This window comes from Macaca nemestrina, chromosome 11 (assembly GCF_043159975.1).
Source record: "Macaca nemestrina isolate mMacNem1 chromosome 11, mMacNem.hap1, whole genome shotgun sequence".
NCBI classification, from domain to species: Eukaryota; Metazoa; Chordata; class Mammalia; order Primates; family Cercopithecidae; genus Macaca; species Macaca nemestrina.
The window spans coordinates 44,469,590-44,496,605 of record NC_092135.1 but is presented as its reverse complement, the minus strand read 5'-3'; the positions used below and the strand labels follow the sequence as shown (position 1 = coordinate 44,496,605).

The 27,016-nt window shown below is 34.4% G+C and overlaps 1 long non-coding RNA gene and 1 pseudogene across 2 annotated transcripts in view; both read right to left on the bottom strand.

Moving 5' to 3' along the window:
* Window positions 1-24,357, bottom strand: part of LOC105492714 (uncharacterized) — a 35,146-nt gene extending 10,789 nt beyond the window's left edge. The window contains exons 1-4 of one of the 2 annotated variants that reach the window (XR_011609751.1): window positions 23,976-24,356; window positions 9,775-9,858; window positions 7,027-7,105; window positions 4,754-4,903 (exon numbers count right to left, since the gene is read on the bottom strand). This is a non-coding gene — a long non-coding RNA (uncharacterized lncRNA). Of the gene's footprint in view, window positions 1-4,073; window positions 4,904-7,026; window positions 7,106-9,774; window positions 9,859-23,975 lie in introns of those variants that run through there. The other variant, XR_011609750.1, reaches the window with a different exon arrangement.
* Window positions 20,372-23,986, bottom strand: LOC105492713 (polyadenylate-binding protein 1 pseudogene; annotated as a pseudogene).
* Window positions 24,358-27,016: the final 2,659 nt, after the last annotated feature.

Here is a 27,016-nt window from a genome sequence, read left to right as displayed (position 1 = left end):
CTAGAAGAAATGAATAAATTCCTAGAAACTTAAAACCTACCAAGACCAAATTATGAAGAAATAAAAACTCTGGACAGGTCAATAAGGAGTAAGGAGATTGCATCAGTTTAAAACAGTTTCTTATCAAAGAAAAGCTCAGATCTATGGCTTCACTGCCGTATTCCTACAGACATTTAAGAGAAACAAATATGAATCATTTTCAAAGTTTTTTTTTAAATATTGAAGAGGAGAGCATACTTCCAAATTCATTTAATGAGGATAACATTACCTTGATACCAAAGACAAACAAGAAAACTACAAGAAAAGAACATCACAGGCCAATATCCCTGAAAAACATAGATGTAAAAATCTTCAGCAAAATACTAGCAAATAAAATTCAACAGCACATGAAAAGGACCATTCAACATCACGAAGTGGAATTTAGTACTGGTATGCAATGATAGTTCAACGTATGCAAATTAATAAATGTGATACAACATGTTAAGGAATGAAAAACAAAAATCGTGCACTTATCTCAACAGATCCCAAAAAAGCATTAGGCAAAATTAAACATCCTTTAATGATAAAAGCTCTCAACAAATTAGGTATAGAAGAAATGTAGTACAACACCATAAAGCCATATATAACAGTCCTTCAGCTAATTTGATACTCAATAAAACAAACTGAAAGCTTTTTCTCTAAGATCAGGAACAAGACAAGGATGCCCACCCACTTTCACAACTTCTATTAAATATAGTACTAAGAACAATTAGGCAAAAAAAAAAAAAAAAGAAAGAAAGAGAAGAAATAAAAGGCATTTAAATTGGAAAGGAAGAAATTAAATTATGCCTATTTGCAAAGAAATAATTTTGTATGTAGAAAACCCAAAAGACTCCACCAAAAAAAAAAAACTATTAGAAAGTATTAGAACTAATTCAGTAAAGGTTCAGAATACAAAACTAACATACAAAAATCAGTAGCATTATTACACACTAACCATGATGAATCTGAAAAGGAAATTTAAAAAAAACTCATTTACAATTGCTATTTTAAAAGCAGTCAAAAAACTTAGGAATTGATTTAACAAAAAGGGTGAAAGATCTGCACACTGAAATTTATAAAACATTGATAAAAGAAATTGAAGGCACAAATACATGGAAAGATATCCTGTGTTCATGGATTAAAAAAAATCAATATTGTTAAAATGTCCATACTACCCAAGTGATCTACAGATTCAATGTAATCCCTATCAAAATTCCAATGAAATTTTTTACTGAAATAGAAAAATAAAATCCTGCAATTTGTATGGTACCATGAAAGAATTCAAATAGTCAAAGCAATATTGGGGTGGTAGGGGGGTGTGGAAACAAAGCCAGAGGCATCACACTATCTAACTTCAAAATCTACTACAAAGTGATTGTAATCAAACACCATGATAGTGACCTAAAAACAGGCACATAAACCAATGGAACAGAATGGAGAGCCTGCAATATACCCACATGTTTATGGTCAATTGATTTTTCACAAGACTGGCAAGAGCACGTAATGGGGAAAAGAGTTTCTTCAATAAATGTGTTGGAAATACTGGATGTCCATATACAGAAAAATGAAATTAGATTTTTATTTCATACCAAATAAAAATATCACCTCAATATGGATTAAAGGTTTAAACATAAGACCTGAACTATAAAATACGAGAAGAAAACATATGGGAAAAGCCCCATGACATGGATTTGGGAAATTACTTTTTTGAATATGACCCCAAAAGCACAGACAAAATAGACAAAAATAGACAAATGGGATTACACCAAACTATAAAGCTTCTGCACAGCAAAGGAAAATCATCAGCAGAGCAAAAAGACAGTTTATTAATTGGGGAAAAATATTTGTAATCCATGCATCTGATAAGGGGTTAATATCAAAAATATATATATTAAACACTCGATAGCAAGGAAATAATCCTACTGAAAAACGAGCAAAGGACCTGAATAGACATCAAAAAATGGCCAACAGCTATATGAAAAAATGTGCATATTACTAATCATCAGGGAAATGCAAATAAAAACCACAATGAAATATCACCTTATACCTTTTAAAATGGCTATTATGAAAGAGACAAATGCTAATAAGTTTTGGTGAGGATGTGGAGAAAAGGGAATTCATGCCCTTGTTGGCAGGAATGTAAACTGGCATAGCCATTATGGAAAACAATATGTAGGCTCCTCAAAAACTTAAAAATAAAGCTGTCATATGATCCAGCAATCCCACTACTGGGTGTATATCCATAGTATATGAAATCACTGTTTCACAGAGATAACTACACTCCCATGTTCATTGAAACATTATTCACCGTGGCCCTGATATACAAGCAACCTAACTGTCCAACAATAGACAAATGAATAAAGAAAATATGGTATATATACACAATGGAATACTAGTGAGCCTTAAAATGAAGGACATCTTGTCATTTGGATGAACCTGGAAGTCATTATGTTAAGTAAAATAAGCCAGGCATAGAAAGATAAATACTGCCTTATCTCATGTGTATGGGATATCTAAAAAATCCAACGGAGAGAAGCCAAGTAGAATGGTAGTTGCCAGGACACAGGGCAGAGAAAAGTCAGGGAGTTGGAGAAATGTTGGCTAAAGGGTTCAAGGTTTTAGTTACGATGAATACATTCTGGAAATCTATTGAACTACATTGTCACTATTGTTAATAGTATTGTATTATTACTGATTAAAGATTAAATCTCAAACTTTCTTACCACAAAAAAGTCATGTGTGTGATGTGCCGAATATGTTAATTAGCCTGATTTAATCCTTTCACATGAATATATCAAAACATCACTTTGAGAATTATATATATACAATTTTAATTGTCAATTATACCTTAATACAGCTGAAAAAAACGTTTAAAATATTCTAGCTTCAAACATTAAATAAATGCTTGTGAAGTTACAGATAAATAAAATTTATTTAATAAAAAATAAAATTAATTTTATTTCTCATTTTTATTTGAGTTTTATTATTACTAAACTGAACACATTTTATAATGTTAAAAAGCAGGGGTCGAATTGACTATCTTTTATTCTAAATACTTCTATGGTATATATCATGGTATAAAATTAAAGAAAACACCCACATCTAAATTTTGTAAAGGAGTCAAAGAGAAATATTTGATGACATCAGGTCTTTTATATGTTAGCGTGAGACAGTATTAAAAATTTGTGTTTCTTTTAAAATTTGTTTATAGATTATATGGTCTCTTTTTTGTTCATTGCTTTAATCCTTTCAGATGAATATTTCATATCATACATATATTATGATACATATGTATCATATATGCAAATATTTATATAATGTTTGCAAGATAGAACATTAAAGAAAACTTTTTCCAGTTTTATTAAGGTATAATTGAGCAAATATATATATAATGCTCAAAGTGACGTTTTGACATAAATAATCATGTAAAAGGATTAAATAGTCTTGTCTTAATTCAAACTTACAAAAAAAGTATGCTCTTAAAGGGGGATGAGGAAAGAAAAAGAGAAACATCATAACCCAATAAAGGTTCTGAGGTGAGAATTCTGAAATGGTATGCTATTCAGAAAACTCATATTGATCCACTTGACACATTCAAGTTCATCCTAGAAGTTCAATTCTTACACAAAAAAGCCCGCTGTCTAGGAGACATCCCAATGGAATAGGAACTTTTAGTAAAGATTTAGCAAAATGTTTTCTTTTCCTATAGCAGAAATAAAGAACAATCTCCCTAGAGGAAGATTGTTTTAATCTTATCCAATATTCAAATAGTTTTCATCTTTCCCCCTCCCTGCCTAGGAATTCCATTACTAAGAAGATGAGTCAATACATATATATATACACATGTATTCCTCACTTTGAATGGAAAAGGTTAAATTCCTAATTTTCAATAAATGTTTTATGTTTTGTAATCCTTTGATGAACACTTCCCCCTTTACCATATGAAGGCATACTTTGTGAAAGGTAAGTGAATTACCACATAAACTTCTATTTAAGTTAGTTTCAAAATGAAGAATCTAGGAATTCACAGCATGTTTTAAACTGGCCTACATGAGATCTTTCTACCATATACTTAGGTAGATTAATTAGAAATTTGTATTGCTTTCTTAAATTCCAGAAGCCATAAACAAACAAATTCAACAAAAGCCAAGTCTGATAGCCATGAACAAGATAAAGGAGTTATATTATTTACAGTATCACAACAGTAAGTTCTGTTAGTATGGAACATAGACTTACTATTATTTTTAATCATAGTTCACTTGTTAACACTAGAGATTAAGCAAAATAAATGCTTTGAAAAAAATAAGCTTACAGAATTTGTTTTTTTGTTTTCGCAATTCAATCTCATACTTGTTTAATTCTTGGGGAAGTTGCTTTGTATAGTTTTATGTTACTGCACTCAGCAGAACCTTTTACATCTGTGCTATTATAAAAAAGATGTATATTCTTTTCACTTTGGATATTCTAGAACTGGGATACAGCAGGATTTTATATATTCATTTTACTTACAAGGTATCACATGAGATGTATTACAACAGATGAGGAGGAGATCACTGGCCAATAGGCAGTCAATAGAAGAGCCTCAGGCAGCTCGTAAAGTAGGTACAAGGGCTTTGTTGCTGAGTGGCATGGCTTTGGTCTGTTTAAATTAATCCAATTGCCTCAGTTTGTAAATTTAATTTCCACATTCTGGAAGCCGTGTTTACAGTTTTTGTTAATGGAAGATGCTTACTGTGAACTTCCAGAACCCGAAGAATAGAGTCATCTTGCCAGGCATGGTGGCTCATGCCTGTAATCCCTGCACTTCAGGAGGCTGAGGTAGGAGGATCACTTGAGGCCAGGAGCATGAGACCAGGCTGGTCAACATTGCAAGACCTTCTCTCTACCAAAAAAAGAAATAATGATAATAATAAATAAATAAATAAATTTAATTTTTTCTTTTTAAAGAAGAGAGTGTTAAAACCCCATTGTCTCAGCCCAAAAACAGCTTAAGCTGATAAACAACTTCAGCAAAGACTCAGGATACAAAATTAATGCGCAAAAATCACAAGCATTCCTATACACCAATAATAGACAAGCAGAGAGCCAAATCATGAGTGAATTCTCATTCACAATTGCTACAAAGAAAATAAAATACCTAGTAATAAAACTTACAAGGGACATGAAGGACTTCTTCAATGAGAACTACAAACAACTGCTCAAGGAAATAAGAGAGAACACAAACAAATGGAAAAATATTCCATGCTCATGGATACAAAGAATCAATATTGTGAAAATGGCCATACTGCCCAAAGTAATTTATAGATCAATGCTATTCCTATCATGCTACCATTGCCTTTCTTCACAGAACTAGAAAAAACTACTTTAAATTTCGTGTGAAACCGAAAAAGAGCCTATATAGCCAAGATAATCCTAAGCAAAAACAACAAAGCTGGAGGCATCACGCTACCTGACTTCAAACTATACTACAAGGTTACAGTAACCAAAACAGCATGGTACTGGTACCAAAACAGATATATAGACCAATGGAACAGAACAGGGGCCTCAGAAATAACACCACACATCTACTACCATCTGATCTTCAACAAACCTGACAAAAGCAAGCAATGGGGAAAGGATTCCCTATTTAATAAATGTTGCTGGGAAAACTGGCCAGCTATATGCAGAAAACAGAAACTGGACCCCTTCCTTACACCCTATACAGAAATTAATTCAAGATGGATTTAAGACTTAAATGTAAAATCTAAAACCATAAAAACCGTAGAAGAAAACCTAGGCAATACCATTCAGGACATAGGCATGAGCAAAGGCTTAATGACTAAAACACCAAAAACAATAGCAACAAAAGCCAAATTGACAAATGGGATCTAATTAAACTAAAGAGCTGCTCAGCAAAATAAACTATCACTAGATTAAACAGGCAACCTACAGAATGGTAGAAAATTTTTGCAATCTACCCATCTGACAAAGGTCTCATATCCAGAATCTACAAGGAACTTAAATTTACAAGAAAAATACAACCCCATCAAAAAGTGGACAAACAATATGAACAGACACTTCTCAAAAGAAGACATTTATGTGGGCAACAAATGTGAGAAAAAGCTTATCATCACTGGTCATTAGAGAAAGGCAAATCAAAACCACAATGAGATACCATCTCATGCCAGTTAGAATGGTGATCATTAAAAAGTCCAGAAACAGCAGATGTTGAAGAGGATGTGGAGAAATAGGAATGCTTTTACACTGTTGGTGGGGTGTAAATTAGTTCAAACATTGTGGAAGACAGTGTGGCAATTCCTCAGGGATCTAGAACTAGAAATGCCATTTGATCCAGCAATCTCATTACTGGGTATATATCCAAAGGATTATAAATCATGCTACTATAAAACCACATGCACATGTATGTTTATTGCAGCACTGTTTACAATACTAAAGACTTGGCACCCACCCAAATGCCCACTGATGATAGACTGGATAAAGAAAATGTGGCACATATACACCATGGACTACTCTGCAGCCATAAAAAAGAATGAGTTCATGTCCTTTGCAGGGACATGGATGAAGCTGGAAACCATCATCCTCAGCAAACTAACACAGAAACAGAAAGCCAAACACCACATGTTCTCACTCATAAGTGGGAGTTGAACAATAAGCACACATGGACACAGGAAGGGGAACATCACACGCTGGGGCCTGTTGGGGGATCAGGAGAAAGGGGAGGAAGAGCATTAAGACAAATACCTAAAGCATGCATGGCTGAAAACCTAGATGATTGGGTTGATAGGTGCAGCAAAGCACCATGGCACATGTATACCTATGTAACAAGCCTGCATGTTCAGCACCTGTATCCCAAAACTTAAAGTAAAATAAAAAATAAATAAAATAAATAGTGATCTTAAATCAGGGTAGAGGAAAGGAGGAGGGGCAAGGGCAAGGAATATGTTTCAGCCTGTGTTCCTCTTCCCATGTAAATCAGAATCAGTGGGGGTAGTGGGATCTACCTACCTTAGAAATTCACCAAGCTGAAGATTTCCAAGGCTGTCAGACCCACTGCATGAAGAAAACTAATTTACAAACATAAACTCTAAAGACAAAGGAAACGTACAATAAAATAATAGATTCAGTGGCACAGGAAGCAACCAGAGTTTCTTTTTTAAAATCTATTTTAGCTTATCTTAGTTTATTTTAATTTATCTATTTATTGATAACTCTAACTTCTAATAAGGTTGTTCCTCTGCATGGCACTATTGTGCAGACAATTCAGTCCTCAGAAAAGAGCAGGGACAATTTCACACATATTGAATGCTCAAGTACAGCATATAAATAAGTGGATATTGTTATTCATTGCAATATTATTTTAGTAGCAGTAAATGGTTCTTATGAAATAAATAAATCCATGAGCATTAGACAAAAGTTGAGTATCTTAGTAAAAAATATGTACAAAATTTTACTTTTTTATTCCTAATAAATTGTGCCCAACAAAACTTTTATGGATAAATGACAATAAGTAGGGCTATTGTCCACTGCATTTCAATTTCCAACATAGTATTTGGAAGTGTATAGGTTTGATGGCAAAAGAAATTTTCAAGGAAGAGCTGTTCAGTAATGAGACTGTAATTTTTCATGATTCTGTTTATGACTTAAGGGGATATTTACTTGTATACTACCCCAGTTTGTGATATATTCATCAAGAACAATAAAGAAACTGACATGAGGGAATTTCAGTTCTCAACACCCTGACATATTTTAAAGCTTAATAGATGAGGTTATTCAAATGCAAAACAACTACATTCAAGTCAGTACATAAAAACATGTTGAAATTTTCCTTTTATCAAAATATGAGGCAACGCTTGCCCAAATTCAAAACAATTACTATTTTGGGGAGATAAACAGCAAAATAATTTTCTGCTTTTGTTGGTGTTAGAATTAGGTGCTATATCAGTGTAATAGCTGAGAGTGATATGGTCTAGTAGTATTTTGATGAATTACATGATTATAGTAAAAATGAGCAATTTCATCATGCTTGAATTAATAATGGTACTATGATTTGGCAAGTACTCTTGCAACATTCTCTAACTCATCACTTCAGAAGACAGACTTATATAGTCCATCCATTGCTTTAGAAAATACAGGCTGCAATCGAGTTTAAAAAGCAGAAGGGCCAGGAGAAACATGTCAGCTTTAGAAAGTAATGCATGTACCGGTTCTCATAACATTATTGCTTGATTATATTACCTCTTACTGGTTATTTTAATCTCTTGCACAACTAACAGTAAATCAGAAAATAAAAAGAAATTTTGGAACATTACAATGTTAACCAAATTTAATTAAAAGTGCTACACACCCCAAGGTACTCCTGAGACATAGATATTGTACATATATGTGTGTTATTTTACATTTAGATTTAAGATAATTAAGAAGGATAATATATAATCAATACAGCATTCATTTGGGTATCAATCAAGTAAAACACACATACAGAACTGAACATTACATAATTTCAGTCATAAAGAGTACAAATTATGAATTGATTTAATATATTCATAACTAAGTACTCTTCTTTAATGTAACTCACAGTTTGTTTCACAAAATTATTCTGTTCTTTTTCTTTAAAATCTTACATGCCTGGATACATTTTTAAAAGATACACATTAAGGCACTCTTTTAAGGATTTATACTTAAAGCCTGCATTGTAGATCAGAAATAGTCTAAATTAACAGTTTAACATCTTATTTACAGAGATATTTGAATATAAATCTAAATTACAGATTATTCTTCCTTCTTGAAACAACTTGTAAATATTTTAATAAATACCACTGTAATGTAAGTACAAAATGAGCATTGAAAACCAATCTACAGTAAATTTCATATTTCTTGCAAATTTTAAACTGATGCCTTATCTGATATACAGGTTTTATTTCTTTTTGAACTTTTAAATAGCATAAAATTGTGTATCCATTCTTTTAATGCTACTTTTTTTTTTAGCAATCTCAAAATGTATGCTCATTCTGTAATATTTGATCTATAACTGTTTGAGTGGTATCAATAAGACAAAATCTCTTATACTTACTAGAGTAGATTATTTCAAAACAGGTATATCTTATTAAAATTTGCATTACCTTTTTATCTTTGAATGGTCTTTAAAATACGGATGTTTTGAACTTGAGTTGTAAAATAAAACTGAAAAATATTTATGTTTCATTTTTATTAAAGACATTCACAAATGAAGGCTGTATTTTTACGCTCTCCTATGCAAAACTAGGCAATGGTTCTGGTCTCCATCATTATTAGGTTATTCACGCGTGGTAAAAGAAGAAGTAAGGTTTGATAAGAACTTAGTTTATTTGATTACCTTAAGCAAATCATATGCTTCAAATTTTGGAATTATATACAGTGTCCTAGAATGCAGTAGTTGACAACTGATAGAGCCTTGCCTCCCAAAATAGAATAAAACTATTTTGAAGATAGAGAAAAAACAAAACAGTGTCATGTTTTCCCGAATCATTTGTTTTAATCAAAGGAAAAATATATTTGTGTTCTTAAAAGTTGTTTTTATCCATAAACATAAGCAAATGTTATCAACTGAGTTATTTTCTCTGAAGTCAACCTTGTGTAATTCATGAGCTAAGAGAACAAGCCATAATTAAGGTCAATGAATGACTGAAAATGGTGTGTGTGTGTGTGCGTGTGTGTGTGTCTTTAGAGCTTGATGGTATAAACACGGCATTCCCATTTCTAGTCATGGAGTATTACCTTGGCAGGAAGGATAGTGTTTATATTAGTGCCTCACAGACGGTGCACATTCGCAAGTCCTCAGAGGCCTGCAGAGTTAGCTTTCTAAAAAAAAAAAAAAATCACTTGTTTGATTTTTTAAAAAATATTTCATCACGAAAAGCCAAATGACTTTCACCAATTAGGTCAAATTCCTGCAGACTATGTTTTGTTTATAACCCCTGGATTGTTCTTAGCTGTGTTTCTTCCAATTTGAACTACTTGTAAAGTATATGTCCTTAACATTGTGTATGGAGACTTCCTCTTCTTAAAATTGCAGATTATAAAATAACTGAGTAACCTTCTCATTGAGAAAACTAGAAATTAGGAAGTGGGAGCAGTTACTCAAAATAGCTGCTTGAAGGCATAATAAAGCTAAAAGTTATGAAATGTTTCTAGCTCAGTTTCCAAGAGGAGATTGAAATCCACGAGGTGAGTCACCTTTGGGACCTCTGCAGATTCTCAGAGAGGTGGCTGAAAGACTGAATAGCTCTTCTGAAATTCTTTCATGGCTTGCAGTCACAATTCAGAGCAAAGGGCTCACAAGGACAGTGACCCTGGTATAATGCCCTTATTTCTGAATTGGGACAGAAGGTGAAGTGGACACAAATCAGTCCTCATACAGACCAAACCATAGTCCAGCCTCTAGTCATTTGAATGGCCCTGGAAATATTTGTTACTCAAACTTCTTTAGAATATTCTGGAAAGCTACTTCTCCCAGGTGACACACCAGTGGAAAACAATATCCTAAACTTCAAACTGTATCTACAAATAAATTATCAATTATCGTGTCAAGCATCAAATTATACACAACCAAGGTGAACAAAGAAATATAAATCAGAATAATTTGGAAAAAAGGGAAACAGAAAGACACCCACTAGGGCTCCTGATATTGGAAATATAAAATGCAGACTTTCAATATAAACAATGCTTACTACACTTCAGGTCATTTTAAAGATGAGAATAACAATCTGGAAAAATAATTCGAAATGATATAATATTAGAAGACAAATATGACTTCTAGAACTGGAAATTCTAAGAAACAAGATTAAAAAGTTTATGAATAGTTTTAATGCAGAATAGCTGTGAATAAAAGAGAATTACACAGGTATGAGAGAGACCAGTAGAAGATACCAAGATACTGGATCATGAGAGACAGCAAGATTTTAAAAACTTATAGAAGAAAGGATAAGAAACAGAGTGTACAGATACTAGATCTAGTGAAATTTTATTTGGAGTGCTTATTTCAAGTGATGCCTTTTCTGTAGTACACAAGAATATCCCAGGACAGGTCTGGACCCTCAGTCCTGATGAAATGTTACCTCCTTATGGAAGACTCCCTTGAACACACATTTTAAAACTTCATTTACATACCTTTAGAGGACTTTATATTCTATCCTCATATTATTATAATTTACTTTACATAGATCAATTTATTTATACAGTAAGTCCCCAAATTGTTTGTTTTGCAAGGACATTTATGTGCTCAGGAGAAAAAAAAAAAAAAGAAAACAAAAATGGTGAATGCCATAGATCTTGCATAAAAGTTTGGGTCATCTTACTTACTAAACTCTCTATTCTCTTTTATTCATATTACACAGAGCTGTTTAAATAAAGATTGCTATCTTTTTTGTGAGTAGCAAATTCATGTCTTTCTGTTTGCTTTATTTCAGATATAATACAGGTCCTGTAGTTTCAACCATGGATCAACTGTGTGAACCATCTGTGGATACCTTATGTCAGTGTACCTAAATTAAAAGATCAAGTTATGAGACCTTAATTAATCTCTTGAAAGTAATATTTGCAGTTTTTCATATTCAAAGTAATTGCAAACAACTTGCTCTTGTTAATGGTAGAGGCATGATGAAAAGCCAAATCTTCCATACTGATTCTTTTTAACAAACAAATAAAAACAATCTGCAAACTACATTAACTGCTGAGTTATAAACTGCTTAGTCTCATAATCTTCAGGCATATTTCTTAAATTTATAGGTTAATTTTTCCACTATCTGAGGTAAATAATTGTGATTAGATTACCCATTGCTTTAATTCTACATGCTTAATTAATTTTTTTTCAGAATACTAATACATGTTCACAATGGAGGTTAATTTAAAAGTACTGGTTATCACACCAAATAAGAGATAAATTTAATATTTTTCCTATAAATATATGTGTGACTGTATTTATGAAAATGGGATTATATTGTAATGGAGATAATACCTTATAGGGCTGCCAGTAAGATAAAATGAGAGCATGTTGCAGAGTGCCTGGTATACCACAAGTGCTCAATAATCTAGCTATTATAAGATAGTATTTACAGTTTTAAAACCTGCTTTTATCACTAGACTGCATATAATGAACATTTGTTGTGGGTAGATATTCATTTACAACTCCTGTTTCTCTAAAATTATAGAACCATATTTAGTTGTGCGGATAAATATAATTTTTTCCTATTGCTAGAAAAAATTTATTTCTAATTCTTTATAATAATGAGAAAAAGGAAGACATATCCTTGCTGATGATCTTTTTTTAAAAAAAATCTTTTTAATGAGACGTCTTTGGTTAATTTTTAGTATGATATACATCTATATGTTGAAACTACTTTATTTTTTATGTCCCAAACTAAAGAAGTATCTCACATTGATTTAACTGTTTACCCTCCTCTCACTCTTTGTGCTGGTATAGTCACATATTTTACAATTACACCTTTTATATTTCCTACAAGATATCATGTTAAACACCAGTTATAAGTTTATTGCCTCTCAGCTGTGATCTGCCCTACATTACCTGCTCATGATACTAGAATTGCACTCCATAATCCAGGGGTGTCCAATCTTTTGGTTTCCCTGGGCCAAATTGGAAGAAATGTCTTGGGCCACACATAAAAATCACTATCACTAACGATAGCTGATAAGCTGAAAAAAAAAAAAAAAAAAAAAAAAAAAAAAAAAAACCAGAGTGTACAGATATTAGATCTAGCAAACTTTTATTTGTTGTGCATATTTCAAGTGATGCATAAATCTCATAATGTTTTAAGAAATTTCACGAATTTGTGTTGGGCTGCATTCAAAGTCATCTAAGTAGCCCATGGACCGTGGGCGGGGCAAGCTTGCTGCAATCAGTTCTCCTTCATCAGTTGGCTCAATAGTAAGCTTTGCAGTGGAGGGGGCTGTTGGGACACTGCAGGGCAAAGCAAGGGAAGAAGCTTGTCTTCTGAGTTCTACTGGCCTTTCTTTCTGCTTCCTATGACAGTGCTTCCAGCACTGAACATGAAACAGTGTTCAGTGGCTCTCAAGTTTCAGATTTTCACCAGAAATCAAGCAACTTCCTGCTCACCATTCCTAGTTTACTGGCTGTGGAACAGCTCTGTGCCATGGCACACAGTGAATGTATTCACCCTTCACCTTAAAGAGGATAAGACCACAGACTTACCCTCTTTAGCAAGGACTGAATCTCAGGCTGGTAGTAGTGTTGGGAAGCAACGGGTCACCCAGGTTTATTTCTTTTTTTTTTTTTTTTTTTTTTTTTTGAGACGGAGTCTCGCTCTGCCGCCTGTAGTCCCACCCAGGTTTATTTCATCTTTGGGTGCTCTTCCTTAGCCTTGGAGATAGAAGGCTATTTGCTATCCCTGTATTATTTAGCATTTTCTTACATTCTTTTGTTATATTTGTTAACCACTTTTTAATAAATAATTTTTTGTTTGTTTGTTTTTTGAGATGGAGTCTTGCTCTGTAACCCACACTGGAGTACAATGGCATGATCTTGGCTCACTGCAACCTCTGCTTCCCAGATTCAAATGATTCTCCTGCCTCAGCCTCCGAGTAGATGGGATTACAGGCCCCTGCCACCACGTCTGTATACTTTTTGTATTTTTCTGGAGACAGGTTTTTACCACGTTGGCCAGGCTGGTCTCAAACTCCTGACCTCGGGTGATTCACCCACCTCAGCCTCCCAAAGTGCTGGGATTATAGTTGTGAGCCACCGAGCCCAGCCTAATTAATAATTCTTTTATATTAATGTTTTTCTGCTCAAATTATTACTGTGCTTTCTGTTTCCTGGTCAGAACATGATTTTTTAAAATAACTTTAAGTCATTAATATTCATTTTCATTTACTTACATATTTATCATTTCTGGTCATTTCATCCCAACTTGAAGCTTTGAGTTTGCATCTGAGATCATGTTTCTTCATGGTGATGAAATCTGTTCAGTAATTTTTGAAGTGCAAGTGTGAGGAATGCAAGGAGTCAGGGTTTTTGTTTGTTTTGATCTGAAATCTTTATTTCACCTTCATCTTAAAAGCACATATTGAGTGGATATACACTTTAGTAGCTTTTTTATTCTTTTCAGTACTTTAAATATTTCAATCTATTGTTTTCTAGCTCCCCAAATTTGGTTGACATGTATGTCATCAGTATACGGCTCCCGTGAATGTAATATCAGATCTTGCTTTGGCTGCTTATGGAATTTTATCTTTGTATTTGATTTTTAGCAATTTGACAATGATTGCCTATGATTAGTTTTCTATGTATTTATCCTATGGGATTTGCTGAGATTCTTCCATCTGTGGATTGATACTGTTCTTTGGATTATTACTTCAAAAAAATTTTTTTGCATCATTCTCTTACCCCTTTCATTCTAGGAGTCTAGTCAAAGCTTATTTGATCTTTTGGTTGAGTTCCACCTATTCTTCTCATATATTCTGACTTTTTTGTTTAGAATTCATTTTTCTGTCTATACTTCAGTTTGAATGTTTTCTATTGACATCTTTTCTGAATTCACTCATCTGCTTCTCTGCTGTGTTCAGTATGTTAAGCCCATCCAGTGGGATATCTACCACCAAACTAGTAAGGGGGTTTTTAGTATTTTTTTATTATTAAGATAGAATCTACATAGGTGTATATATGGTGTTTGTCAATGACTATTGACAAATATTTATATCTAAGTACAAAAACCATAGTCAACATATAAATCATTCATTCTTATCATCTCAGAAATTTTCTTCATATCCATTTGCAGTCAATTCACATACCTCATAAGTACGTATTCTTCACATTTCTGTAACCATAGATGAGCCCTTCCTGTTCTTGAACTTCATATAAATGAAATCACACAGCATGTAATCTTTTATATCCACATATTTTTATTTAACATCATGTTTTTGAGATTTACTGATGTAGTTGCAGGGACTGGTAAGTTATTATTACTATTACTCTTATTACAACTACTACTATACACACACACAAACACACATATATATAGACATATTTATATGTGTGTGTGTGTGTGTGTGTGTGTGTATATATATATATATATATGTCTCTAACTCTTGACCTCAAGTGATTCACCCACCTCAGCCTCCCAGAATGCTGGGATTACAAGTATGAGCCACTGTACCTGGCCACTAACTCTGTTTAAATAGCTTTTGCACATTTTTAAACATTGAGATGTAAGTGTATCACCCCATATAAATTTGCTTCCATTTTTCATTGGTTTCCTTGATTCTTATAAATCAGTCATAACTATTATTATAAATATATATGTATTCATATTCACATATTTTTCCTTTTTTAAATTTTGGCTGCAGACTACATATATAATATTTTGAGTGTTTTAGATATTTATCAGTTTTTCTTTTGAAGAATTCATAGTAAAATTGAGTCCAGCTAGTGTTCCTCAGAATATAATTTAGATAATAAATAGGAAAATGATTAAATGTGGGTGAGAGTATTTATTTCAAATTTTACCTTTTTTATACAGGACATTTTGCTAGGGAAATAACTATTCCATTTTATTCTGAATGATTTTGATGTTTGTTAGTCGTCCTTTGTATAAATTGTTCATCTATGTTTCTGTTCATTTTCCCATTAAGTTTCAGCAAATTTCCTAGTTGATGTGCAAAAGTACTTGAATTGCAAGCATTAATTCTTTGCCCGCTTTTGTCTCTGAACACATTACTCACATATTAACCTTATCTGCAGTATCTACTATTCAACACAGATATTCCTCTGGCATTCAACTTTATCTATTGTTTGTAATTTTGGGGTCTTACTCAGAAGTCCTTCTTAACTTTGACATTTTAGCTAACATAATTCACCATTGTGGACTGTGTAACTGCGATATATCTTAATTGTATCCAAATAATAAACCATTTTCTCAACATTTTCTATCTAACTTGTACATACTTCTGCTGGTTTATTGTGCCACTGCTTTCATATGCCAAGTGCCCACGTATATATGTGTGTTGCTTACCTTTCCATTCTGTTCCGATTTAAATGTTTATTACTGAACCAATTTTACACTGTTTTTAATTCTATAAATTTGGAGTATGTGTTCATATGTGGAAGTATGAGTTTTACAGTTAGCTGTTGTTGTTTTTTTTTTAAATAGACTTAGCCAATTATAGCATTCTAATAAAAATGGAGCCATTGTATTGCACAGCTCCAAAAGATGCCCTTTACATAAACTACAAAGTGCAGGATGGTCCCTGTTATTACAATATATTCCATGTGAATGGTGCTCACTAGAGTTAGATGACACAGCAGTTCTGGAGTTTTGAATTTTCACTCTGAACTGTTTTATGTGTGTGTGTTGTGTGTGTATAAATGTGTGTATGTGTATTGTTTGTAGCAAGTATGAATGCAAGCTCTGGAGCTAAACTACTGGGTTCAAATCCTGGCATTTTTATTTCCTATGTGTGTGAAATTTATTTGCTTCAATTTTGTATTCCATAATACAGAGATAATGATAAGACCAACTTCAGGGGATTTATATGTTTGATATTATTATTTATCATAGTTTTTAATACTCTCTTTTCTGCTGATAGAAACCACCCAAATGTATTTATCTTTTTATACCCAATGGTACTATCAAAGAGGGTCTTGTGTAATGAAACTTATCAAGAAATGTGCTTGAGAATATCTTTATTGGGCTTTGCTCATTTAAATGGTAGTTTATATATATAACTATATATTTTGAATTTCTTTTTCTTTGTGATGCTGAAAATATTACTGCTCTGCTACTTAGTACATTATCTATAGATGTTGAGAAGCATAATGACTATCTGTTTCTCAGTTTATTATAGAAGATCTATTTTTTTTCTCCTTGGTGGCCTTTAAAATTGTCTTTATGTTTCTGCAATTCTTAGATTTCACTGCATTTCTAGGTATCAGTCTTTTTATTATTTTTCCTGCTTGCCTTGCCATAAATCCTTTGTATCTGAGTTCTCATAATTTTATTTGTTAAACTCCGCACCAGTAATTCATTAAATTCTTCCAGTTATTTCTTTTTCAATCTGTTTGAATTTTTCGGATATGTAACTTAACCCTTTCCCTTCATTCTGCATTCCTTTATTAGCATTCTCCCTTTGTAATCTTTCTCAATGAACTCCTTCACCTTATTTTCCATTTCTCTTACCAATTCTTCAGCTGCATGTGTGTGAACCATATATTGAGTTCTCTTTTCTGTGATGTTTCACACCCAGACTACTGGTCGTCATTGTTGTTATATTTTATGATTGTTTGTTTCTGTTTCAATAAACAAAGTGTACAATACTTTCTTTTGCTTATTTGAAGATATTTAGCATATTCATTTTAAAGTTAATTTTTAGGTTTGAAGTTTGTTGTCTTCAGCCTATAGGTTTGCTGATTCTTGTCTTTGTCTTATATTTGTTTTTTACTTTCCCTTGCGAGTCTGTATTGTCTTTTGTGAGTTAGTCACCTTTACTGGGTTGTATACTTGTGGATGGGAAGATAATTTTTGTCCCGGCTTTTGTCTTTCTTTGTGACTTTAGGGAATAGGAGACATGCCATAGCATAAAGAGCTTTTATGAGATAATCTGTACATTTACTAAGACACTGTCTTTTAAAGAGATATTTCTTTTCTCCCCTTCTCCTAGGCTGACTATTCCTGCAAAGGTACAAAATATAAGAAAGCAAAAGGCACATTTCCACCAAAACGTATGACTACCTAAATTGACATTACCTGGACTGTTTCTACTCCAAGTTCTTCTGCCTTGCATTCCTTTCACCTTGACCTCCACCACCCAACACTCTCCCATTCACATACAGCCCTAACCATCTTCTTTTGCCCCCACACATCCACCAACATTTCTATGATATCTGCTGGCTGAGAAATTCATCAACATCTCTTTCTGAAATATCTTCATGTTTGGGTTAGTAGAAGGAGCCAAAATAGCATATTATTACACCAACTTCTCAGGAACTAAAACTTGGAAAAGTTCCTCAAAATATAAATATAGAGGCATATAAATTATTCACACCTTAAATTATTCTCACCACTGTAGAATCTCAGAAGCTAAATAGCATCCCAAAATTAGATACGTAAACCTATTCCCAGAGATCTTTGAGGATGGGTAATGTCATATAGCCTTTTCTTGTATTTCCCTATATCAGAATTTTGCACTGAGTAGGGCATCTATAAAACATTACTAAGTTACCAGTGTTTAAATTTCCATGTTACATTGTTGCTAAATCTGTGAGATATTATGACCAAACTGATTGTAATATCTAGGAAAAGCAAAGTAAAACAACAGTATCTTAAAGCTTAATTCCAGAATAACTCACGTCAATGAAAAGTTGTTAATATACAATCAGCCTACATTATACATCTTTCATTGATACATTTAGCATATAAATAAGACTTTAATATGCATTGCCCCATACACAAACACATTTTAGTGTTTCTAAAATACTGATACTTCTATTAATTAATCTGATCTGATTCTTTAAGTCCTTTTAAGTTAATACTAAACCAATACGTAAGAAGGAAGAGAGGTGAGGATTTCCATAAACTTGGTCAACAGTTTCAAAGAGAAATACAATCCGATTGGGATTCTGATTTCCTCCAGTTCCATAAGGTGAAAAAAAAGATGAAATGAGAGGAGATGGCATTCACCCATCCATTTAAAGTCAGTGCTGTATTTCCAAGGGCTAAAACAGTTACAGTTGCACTGTTCATTACTTTGGAAGTGTCACATTTTCTAGTATGACAAGATGTATTATGGATGGGGGTTTTTATAGATGTGGAGAAATCTCTCTCAAAGTTGTTTATTTGATTTTCTCCCCTTCTGCCTCTTTGTACTTCAGCGGCCAACCTTGGGATAATGGGATTACTTTATGCCTTCCACATCAGGCTCTGGATGAGTGCACAGAGGCCAGTGGCAAGAGAAATAAGATGGTTGTAAAAATGCAAACGTTGGAAGTTAAAAAAGGTGCACCCAATAACTTGCCCTTAAATTTAAAAGGAACTAAATGAGGAACTTCTGGACAATTTATCTTACTGTTTACTGATAACAAGTCACTTTGTTTTTATGTGCTCAGTCTAGTATTCCATAATTTATTTGAAAGAAGAAGAGAAATAATGTAGATAAATGATGAAGTGTCAGGGTCTGACACTCTTAAATGAAGCTATTATGGTCAAAGAGAAAACGTAAAACCTGCGGCTCATTATGAGAGTGTTCTACTTGTCAGTTAAGTGAAAAGGCCTGGAATGATTTCCAGTTTATTTGTCATTGCAGTTATTAAAGCTGTCTTTTTGGTGCCATGAAAATGAATTGAAGACTTTATTTGAAGTAAATTTGTACTAAAGCTTTCAGATGTATCTTATGTGAGCTCAGTGAGGCAGGGAAGCAGCTTAAAAGCTGAAATATTACAAGGAGACAACTACCGAAGTCTTTGAAACACACAGAATACATAAGTGTTGATAAATGAAGTGCTTCTTTGACTAGGAAACAAATTTTTGACTGTCATAATGGAATAAGATTGGTAATGGGATATAATATCTACTAATTGTTGGAAGATATTTTATCCCTATGAGGAATTAATTGCCTACATATTTTAGTAACAGTTCTACCAGCCTATCCTTCCAAATATTGATTTCCAAGAAAGGTTAAAGAATGCATCATTTTTTGATAATACATACTTAATACTTAGTAAATATTAATAGAATAAATACATCATAGAAACAAAAAAAAAGTATGTTTTGAGTAATAATAACTGCTAGGCTAAAACAATAATCTCTTAAAAACTTGAAAAGAAGTTCAAAAAACCAGAGTAGCATATTTCATTTTCCTAATCGAAATATCAGACTGCAAAAGGCTGCATCTTACTGCAATATATAAATATATTATTGACATTTTAATCTTACAGGGCTCGTCTTCAAATACCTTACATCCTTACTGAGGTGTGAGAATAACCTGTACTTTAGCTTACATTGGAAGAAAATCAAATAAGATGGACTACTGACATGGTTGAGATGGATTCCTTTTAAGCATTGAAAAAATTCACCCATTTGTTTCCTTCTTTCATGGCTGAGAGGTCTTCGTTTTCCCTTGTGCTACTCTGGCAATCACAAATATTTTTTGCATTGTTTAGTTACGCTTTTTGAAAGTTTAGAAGTGGATATTAATAGGGATACCTAAAGAAAAATGGATAGACTATATCAATTTTTCACCTCACCACATTAAATAAGAAAAATCACTAAAATGAATATTTTATTTCAGGCCCAAGAAATCTCCCAGTCATGCCGTTGACTTTTTATTGTGGATATTAAAAATGTGTTGACACATTTTCAGGGTCAGTTTACAAAGAAAACAGATTCTGCATCCTCCTCAAAGGTAATTTTTCAGTGTTTCCATCAGATTTTATAGCCATTTTCAGTGATATTGTCAGAGTACACGGTCTACCAGGCTCTTTATTATATGCCTTATTTTCAGGCATTTAAATGTGTAAAGTCTCCCTCTGAAATCAAATTTGTTTTTATATTTGGAATATTTGAAATATTCCTATAGCTTTGATATTCTAATAGCTACAAATTCCAATGCTATAAAAATAAATGCTTTACAAAATCATAGCTGTGATGTGACAGTGAAGAAAGCTATACAACATAGCAATTGCTAGATAAAGGTGTAGAGGGTTTAGATTTAACCTGTTTGAAAGTCAGATTGTGTTTATACTCCCATTAAGGTTTGAAAAAACAACAAAATGGTGGAATTAGGTTAAATAAGCAATTACTTTGGAAAAAAATTGACTAATTGTTTGATTCACATATTAGTATTAATGCATACACATCTATGTTTTTGTTGTTGTTTGTTTTTGAGACAGAGTCTCGCACTGTCGCCCAGGCTGGAGTGCAATGGCATGATCTCGGCTCACTGAAACCTTCGTCTCCTGGGTAGCTCGCTCAGCCTCCCAAGTAGCTGGGATTACAAGAATCCGCCACCACGCCCGGCTAATTTTTTGCATTTTTAGTAGAGATGGGATTTCACTATGCTGGCCAGGCTGGTCTTGAACTCCTGACCTCGTGATCTGCCCACCTCAGCCTCCCAAAGTGCTGAGATTACAGGCGTGAGCCACCGCGCCCGACCACATCCTCCTTTTATGTGTACATACACTGCATAATCACCTTATGTTTTTGACCCTATTAGGTTTTTTTTTAACCATTTAAGGAATTTTTATTAAACCAAGAATTTCATAATCCAAGTTACATTTCCTTGCTTAGTTATCAATTCTGTTATTTAAAACATAACTGACATTCTGAGCTATTCCACAGTTAAGAGTTACAAAATTAAAGAAATGCTTTAAATTTTCATACTTTGCTGAAAATTCTTTTTCCCAGGGTCTATGAAACATTAATTTGTTTTTAATTTTAATTTTAATTTTTTTTTTTTTTGAGATGGAGTTTTTTGCTCGTTGCCCAGGCTGAAGTGCAATGGCATGATCTTGGCTCACTACAACCTCTGCTTCCCAGGTTCAAGCAATTCTCCTGCCTCAGTCTCTCTGGTAGCTCAGATTACATGTGCCCGCCACCATGCCCAGCTAATTTTTTGCATTTTTAGTAGAGATGGGGTTTCACTACGTTGGCCAGGCTGGTCTCGAACTCCTGACCTCAGGTGATCCACCCCAGCCTCCCAAAGTGCTGGAATTACATGCATGAGACACCATGGCTGGCTTGTTTTTACATTTTCCTATATTTTTGTGTTTTGTTTGTTATTTTCAAATCAATAAGTAATCTAGGACTAGTAAGTTTGCTAGACTTGGTATTTCCTCAGTACATAAGGTTCACAGTTTGTTTTCCTTGTTTATGTTTTGTAAGTTTTTCCATCATATTTTAGTTTTTTGATGTTTAGTTTTCTTTGTTGAAACACAAGTTTTTTGTTTTTTGCTTTTTTTTTTTTTTCCCCATGGTCCCTGATCAATTTTAAGCAGTTGGTACACCAGTAGCACTGTTAACTGCTTTCCGGAGCCTCTTTCGCACAGTAGGCTTGTAGTATAACTACAGCTTCAGAGACTCCAGAGACTCAAGCATATGAAGAAGTTTTGAATTACCAAGCTCCAATAACATGCCAGTGATTTTACCAGCAAGAGTAGTGTGCATGGCTTGAATAAGAGGAAACAGTCGTTCACCCAATATCTGCTTCTGCTGCTGAAGAGGGGCAAATGCCAACATGAAAGCGGTAAAAAGTTTTTGACCTTGGACATGAACAGCAAGCTGCTGCCTGGTAACCTGTGGATGTATATTAAGATGTTGTTGAGGAATGTGAATTCCTGCAGCATATTTGTACTGTGGAATGATGTGGACAGCAGGAGTGGAGCCAGCAGTAGCAGCTACAGGACATGGACCCATTGTCTGTATTGATGAGTTAGCAACACACTGTGTAGACATGACTGGTAACATCTGTGAAGAAGCTGGTCTCAGAGTGGTGGTTAGGAGCAGCTGAGCGGATAGCACAGGTCATATTTTGGAATGGATAAGGTCTGACACTCTGAGCAGCCCAGGGAGGACTTGGTCTTAGTTGAGCAATTTGGCCAGGAGGATAGTATGCAGCAGGTTCTGGGTCTGTGAGACAGCCGCCATGAAGTAACATGAAGAAGGTGCTGGCTGGTAGGGGTTGATTACAGGGTGGGGCACAGCTCGTACACTTGCCATCTTCTACACATATTGGTTAGTGAGGTGAGCCAGGTGCTCTTCTTTGAGGTGAGCTAAAGCTACATACAATGGCTTGCTGGCCACAGTTTTACCATTCATTGCTGTAACTGCTTTAGCTACTTTTTCTGCGGAGGAGAAACATACAAAGCCAAACCCTTTGCTGCAACCACCCTCCATCGTAACATTTGCACTAGTGATTATACCAAATGGAGAAAACTCTTTCTGGAGACGTTCATCATCAATACTCTCATCAAGATCTTTCACATAAACCCTAGCACCCTGGTATCTGGTAATTCTATCTTGCTTCATCTGTCCAAATTTGCACTTAAGTTCTGTCTACCCTTCCACTTTTTTTTCTGAGCTTGAACAACATATATTTGATTTCCACTGAACTCCTTTCCATTCATCTCATCCATAGCTGTCTGTGGATCTTCATGCCTTTCAAAGCTTACAAATCCAAATCCTTTAGATTTTCCACCTTCATCAGTCATTACTTTCACACTTAAGGTCGGTCCAACTTTGAACTCTTTTGCCCTAGCTCCAAGTTCTGCTGCTTTTCTTTAGGAGACCTAAACCGTCCAACAAATACGTTGAGACCATTCAGGCGCATCCCATTCATTTTTTTTCAATAGCTCCTTCAGCTGCTTCCTGTGTCTCAAAGTGTACAGATCCACAGCCCTTGGAACCACTTTTATCACAAACTACCTTACACGAAAGGGAGTTACCAAAAGCAGAAAATGCATCACATAGTGCCTTCTCAATGTATTTGTCCTGATTTTTAACGAATACGTTGCCCACTCCACTTCTGAGCAGTGATGGATCACAATGAGACCACAGGACTCATACTGGCTTGCCCTTTGTAACATCAAAGTTCATGGTGGCCAGAGCACGCTCCGCGTCCGCTGGCTGCAGGAAGTTCACGTACACGTAGCCCAGGAAGCGGCGGGTGATCTGGTCCCTGAAGACCCAGATGGCGAGGGTGGACCGGTTGAGCTGAACTTCTCTTGCAGCATCGCTTCAGTCACATCCGGGTGCAGGTCTCCCACGTACAGCGAGGCCGTGGGGTAGCTGGGGGCGCTGGGGTTCATCGCGGCACGGCTGCCCGCAGGGCCACAGGCCGCGGCCCTTTCATGAGAGGAGGAGAGCGAGTGCCGGGCCGGGGGTCTCGGAGCCGAGGGCAGGGGGCAAGGGCATGCGCTGAGGGACAAAAAATCAACCAAATCGGAAATGACTTACCAGCCACAGAGTGAGGTCGGTTGGCCGCCGCTGTCTGCGCGCTGCCGGCGGGGAGCCACTGTGCGGGTCTCCGGTTCGGGCGGCGGGAAGGCCTCAATCTCCTGGTTCCTCCTTGCAGCTGGTCGGTCTTGACTGTTGACCGGGTTATTTTATAAAAGCGGAAGAAAAAATATTATAATTCTCTGACGGAGTAGATGCCGATTTGGGGGGAAATTTTGGGAGGTATTTTTAAAAGATTTTTTTAGGGAGAAAGGCCATATTCAAGTTTTTATGTCAAGCTAATTAGTCCTCTGATCAAATATATTTTATCTGGGTTTATTTACTTAGTATGTAGATGTCAAAAATTAAATTAGTTGGATGATAAACATTGCAGTTTCTCTTTTTATTGAACTCATGGAATAAAGGAGGAGGCAGAATCATAAAACATACGAAATACATATTAAGTGCAATTAAAGGACGGCATAGGAGTTCAGAGGCATCTAATTTAGCTAATGTTTGTAGGCAAGGAAGACTTCCCAATGGAAAAAGATTCCTGACCTTAAACGTTGAAGAAACAGAAGAATTGACCCAGTAAGACTGTATCAAAAGGATCCTACCTGTATTTAGATTTCCATAAACCAACAATCCACCTAGCTAGTTCCTTTCCTTTCATGACACTAGGCCAAATTTCTTTGGAAGAAAAACCACTGAGCTGCTGCTTCCCCCACAAAACACTTAGAGTCAATGTGGGACTCTAGCCAAATTAGTAACAGGGAGTTCAAAGCCAATTAGGTTAGAAATGATTTGCTTTATTATAGATAGCCATAGATTAAAATCATACTAATTTCCCTTCTTTCTCTTTGTAAATATGTATTCACAATGCCTACATACAGAATTAACATATGGTTATTAAACGACAATGGGAAACAAGAAATGTAATCTTTTACTATATAAGTTTACATAAACATAGAAATAACAGAAAATCTTTTTTTAATGCTCCAGGTGCTTTTCTTAAAGTTTTAATTTTCCATTTTTCCCTAAAAGCATGACAAGTAATTTTAAAATTAAACTATAAATCATTTGGTATTATAGTCTCTATTAATGATTCAATTTCCAGATTAGATTTTTTATTATAGTATGCCAACATAAGATATTAATGAATATGTGTTTATTGGTTATGCTTAAGTATTATTTTCAGGAAAGTAAATCTGTGGCTCTGAGGCAAATATTAAACAGACATGTGTCAAAGATTTTATTTAACCTGTTAATTAATGAATGGACCAGGAAAGTTAAAATCAGTTCAAAGAACATTTGATGAGGTAAGTATAGAGGTAATTTTAAGAAAACATATTAGGGTGAGATTCTTGGGTTAGGTATAAAACCAGTTAATGTCTTTCTGGGCAATAAATTGTGACTTTCACAGTTATCTCTTCATTGGAGAGAAATGATTTGCATATTTACCTGAGAAAAATCTGTACATTAGGGTGTGTTCCTAAAGAGTCATAAATTTTGAAAAGTAAATAGAAAAGTAATAAAAGAGCATCTAGTAATCTATTGCTTGTTTCCAAACTTCAGGTAATTTTTCTAATAGTTATATGTAGGCACTTCTTCAAAGACATTATTCTAAAATTCTGTCACTACACTAGTACCTAAGTGTGGTTTGATTAAATCGGTGAGTCACTTCAATAATATACCAAAGTAGACAGTGTTGGCTTTTATGCTAAATTGGCTGCTTACAATTTCTGGTTTGGTCAAGATCTTATTTGATATTTGAAATTTTTTAAAATACACTTCCTAAAAATGGTCTGATAAACCCATTAAAAGAGGAGCTAAAACTTAAGTCATAGTAATAACTATTTTAAAGAGATGGATGAATAAGGAAGGAGTCTCTTTATAATAAGAAAATGCATTAGAAATGATTTAGTTATCGCATGCTGGATCTAAACTGAATTATGCCCTTCTAAAATTCATGTGTTGAAACCCTAACCCACAATGTGACTGTATTGGGAGACAGAATCTTTAGAGAGGTAATTAAGGATAAATGAGGTCCTAAGAGTGGAGCCCTAATCCAATATACCTGGTGTCCATATAAAAAGAGGGAGAGACACCAGAAATACCCCCACACGGAGAGGAAAGGCCATGGGAGGACATAGCAACAAGGCGACCTTGCATACACAAAGGAGATTGATCTCAAGAAAAACCAACCTTGCTGGCCTCTTGATCTTGGAATTCCAGGCTCCATGACCGTGAGAAAATAAATTTCTGTTGTTTAAGCCATGCAGTCTGTGGCATTTTGTATGGTTTTCCTAGCCAACTAATACAATCTCTATTCACTAGAACATGTTTTTGGTGAGAAATAAAACTTGTAATTTACAATGTATGTAAATGCACATTAGTCATAATTATTAAATAAATTGGTTACATTAACTAAATTAGCTATTAGACACATTAGTCATAATCACTTTATTCCTAAAAGTGCTTAGGTTAGAAGAACCTGAAAAACTAACCAAAGAAAGCTACATAATAAAAACCACCAAAATATTTCCTATAAAATGTCTTAATTTATCAGCTCATTCCTTTGCCCTTACCAGCATGTCTCTTCCAATTTTTTTAAACTAATTCAACCTTTTACTATCTCACTTCTCAAAATGCATATTCTCCATTCTCTGAACTGAAACACTGACAAATATCTTGTTTATTTCAATTGCTTCTAAGAGAAAATGCCACTAGTTTCATAGAACCTGACTCCATTGGACAGCTGGTCATGTTTTTTAATCCCAGTCTGCGTTGCTCCTGGCTAGTTCTACTCACCAGAAGGTGTTGAATGAAAAGGGCTGTTTGAATCACAGTCCTGCCTTGCTAAGGCCTTGTTTAGCAATATCTGTTTGTATTTTTTACATAGACTTAGAACTATGTAATAGACTAAATGTGACAAGCATGCGACCACTTTCCAGGGTCGAATACTCTTCAGAAAGCCAGATTTGGGGTTTCATTCAGTGATACTTAGTTTTCCTTTAAGAATCATAGACAAATGTTGAGGAAAAATAATACAATCAGGAAGT